Below are 3,594 nucleotides of genomic sequence, written 5' to 3' on the forward strand. Positions count from 1 at the left end.
GCTGGTGAATCTAGACTAATCGCACCCCTGACAGGTGTAGAGGATAGTTCACTCATTGCTCTCCCTCTCCCAAAGGCTAAACTAAACCGGTTAGGTGTAACACTGTCCTTGTCTACGTCATTAGCATGTGCCATTTTACACAAGAGATAACACCAGAATTACAAATTCTCATTCGAGATCAAGAATGCAAAATAATCAGCAACCAATATCAAAACGTCCTCCTTTTTTGATAGCAATGTTTGTATCAATATAACTAAAGTCTGTGACGTGCAGTAACCTCTGGTGACCGAACTGATGTCGATCCACAGCTCCAGGAACCACGATGAACCAGTCCAAAGCAGCGTGGATCCGGGTCACGGCACCATTGTAGCCCGTCTGTCAGGGCACCAGTAAACTTTCTGCACTCTGCGTTGTGTCTTCAACTTGAAAGGAGGACCACTGCCATCAGATTACCCAACACAGGACTTGATTCTCTCCTCGTCGTGGCATCTAGCTGAGAGCGGCGCGAATTAACAGGAAGTGACATCGCGCACAGGAAATCACATCACAGAAATAAAACTTAACAAAATAGAAGCTCAAAAAAACAAGAAAGGGAGGATCTTAAACAGTTTGCATGACAAACCTCACGGCAGAGAATGGATTCAGTGAAATATATATATGAGCGATTAATTACATCTGCTACAATTATCTGCATTCAAAGCTTAACACCTATGGCTAATTATCAATTAAACCGTATAGACAAATACAACTATCCTACACTGTTTGGTTAAGCCGGCCATCACATTAAACGAATCCAATTAGCCTAAGAACAGAACGTGGAACACATTGAAAGCTGATTACCACCACTGGTCAAAAGGAAAACACAATAAACTAGCATCCAAGTTAACAACGACACAATACACAAATCGCCCAAACAATAATAGGGTTCTTTTGTTGACAGCTGATAGTTTAAATAAATGTGTACTCACTACAGTATATGTCCTGTCCTTTGGTTCTCATGGAGTTGAGCAGAGCCACCATTGCTGTTCCTCGTGTAGCAGTTACGTTATCTTTAGGAGACGTACGCAAGAAAAGTTCGCATTCAAATTAGCTAATGTGACAGACACACAACAGCTTGAATAAATCCGGGAATTCATCTTGATATGGCATTAAATGTACATAACACGCCGTGCTGGCAATAACCCCACTCGGTCTCTCTGAATAAGACACGTTGCCTGATGAAGTTCAAAAACAAGGTTATTGTAGTTTACTTCTTACTATGTTGTGACATCTGCCAAATTGCCTCCTTTTCAGTTACTTTTGAAGGGCAGCTCTTTCTTTCACCGATTAAACAGAAATCGATTCAATACATAGCCTACAGCAGTGGTCCCCAACCTTTTTATCACTGCGGACCGGTCAACGCTTGACAATTTTACTGCGGCCCGGGGGCGGTACGTAGATTGTTTATATTGTAAATATAATAATAAATGTAAATTCACTGTGTACTTGTATGCAACATTATTAGCAGCTTCCTCGTAACATTGCGCCACCAACATAACATGAGTATAACATCAAAGTCTCAGTTTTCAGTGCTGTGGTGGCGATCTCAGGGTATTCTGTCATGACTTTAATCCAGAACACCGGCAGAGTTGTTGTCTCGAACATACTTTTAAGGCCGCCGTCATTTGCGATCTCCAGCAGTTGATCTTCTTCTTGCACAGACCTGCTGGATTCACCTGGTTTGTTGACAAATGGGTTGCGGATCCATTCCTTGGCAGTTCGTGGGTCCTTTGTGGTTGGGAAGTAGCGCTCGAACTCTTTTAAAAGCAAAGACAGGTGATCGTGCACCAGCTGGGAGAATGAAGGCTCAGGCTCAGTCTCACCCAAAATCCCCGCTAATGTTTGAAACATGTCCAAAATGCCGCTGTTGACGCGCCGTCCCCACAAATCCAGTTTGGCTTTAAATGCAACTACTTTATCTGCCAACTTGAAGACAGTTGTCATTTTCCCCTGAAGTGACAGACTGAGTTCATTGAGCAGGCTGAATATGTCCACAAGTAAGCCAGTTTTGGAGCTCAAGTGAGCGAGATGTAACCGAGAGAATGCGGTCATTTTTCAAAATAAAAGATCGTTCAGACTCAGATAATAAATAAAACGGAAATAATTAATGATTTCTTGTGCGGCCCGGTACCAATTGATCCACGGACCGGTACCGGTCCGCGGCCCGGGGGTTGGGGACCACTGCCTTATACTGAAGCATCATATATATAAAAAAAAACCAATACATTATACAATTTTAAATACAAATAAAAGCAAAACAGAAAAAGAAAATGTAGATAAGATAGAGTAAATGTACATTTTAGAAGACAGCGACAGGAGAATTGCTGAAAAGGCCCTACAGGATGATCATGAAAAAGGAAGAGCTGTCCAGTTTTTCCACACTCTCAGTCAGTTCTCATGTCAAAAAGATAGACTTTGCCTCCACATGACTTTTTAAGTTGCATGACATTACATTACCTGCTACTATTATCTTATCTATTCTCATGTAACCTGAACATTCTCGCAGTCTTGTAATAATGCAGAGCTGACCCTGCTGTAGGAGGACATTTTCCGTACGCATCAGTCCTTCTCTTAGGTTGGAAGAACAAACCACAGAGTAAAAAAACAAAGAGAGATGTCTCACTAAAACAGGAAGCATGTGCTGTTTGTTAGGAGTCTCTGACTTCAGACGACCTTTATGGAAGCGGCTGTGGTGAGAGGTTTGAGATTTCATGTGTTCTATTCACCAGTGCTAACTATAAACAGACTGCGAGGGTTCCATATCAGTGGAGAAGAAATGGTTATCTGAAGGCCATTTTGTTCCATACCAGGCAATGATTATGATTGATTAAGCCCATGATTACTGGGGCTGGTGATCACCTAAAGGTTAACTGGTCAGGATGGAAAGATCTGGGACTGAAGAGTGAATGACAAGTATTCTTCCTAAACTCAAACACTACCATGTCAATGGTCTTAACACAAGACACTGTGTCGCAGCTGCAGCAGAGCACAACAAGCCAGTGAACTGGGTTGTTTTCTTGCTAATGAATTAAGTGACAAATATATAAAATGTGTTTAAACCAGCTAAACCTGTCATTTCCCATTGTTTTCCTGCAAGTCTATACAACAAGTGTTTTTAAAATCCATTCATTTATTATGTTGTGAACAAGTTCCAGCAAAAACATTACCATCACCCTTGGAAGTGAGCAAATGTCTTCTACTGTGTTCATTTACTGTAACACTATCACACAATGAGAAAAGCCCTTAGTGACAAATATAAATGATATAAGATAAATTAAAAACCAAAATGGGAGAACCAGGTATTGTCTTATATGATAAGGTGCTGTTATTACCTTTAAAATTAAAAATGGAACAGCAGTAAGTGTATGTTCAAGGACAGGGGGCATGTGGTTAACAATGACATAGACAAGTCAATTTTTTTTATTCATACTTTTTTTGAACTTCCACATTTATGTTTTATGAATCCCTACAGGTCCGGTATCACGAGTATATCTACGGATTAAGGTATCTTCCTATCGACAGCTCAGCAATGAAACCATCATTCAGTATGTTAAC

At 40.8% G+C, this 3,594-nt stretch overlaps 1 long non-coding RNA gene across 2 annotated transcripts in view; it reads right to left on the minus strand.

Moving 5' to 3' along the window:
• Positions 1 to 1,376, minus strand: part of LOC109966107 (uncharacterized) — a 24,243-nt gene extending 22,867 nt beyond the window's left edge. For both annotated transcript variants that reach the window (XR_002275724.1, XR_002275725.1), the window contains exon 1: positions 969 to 1,376. This is a non-coding gene — a long non-coding RNA (uncharacterized LOC109966107). The remainder of the gene's footprint in view (positions 1 to 968) is intronic.
• Positions 1,377 to 3,594: the final 2,218 nt, after the last annotated feature.

The sequence above is a fragment of the Monopterus albus genome, unplaced genomic scaffold, assembly GCF_001952655.1.
Source record: "Monopterus albus unplaced genomic scaffold, M_albus_1.0 scaffold106.1, whole genome shotgun sequence".
Taxonomy (NCBI): Eukaryota; Metazoa; Chordata; class Actinopteri; order Synbranchiformes; family Synbranchidae; genus Monopterus; species Monopterus albus.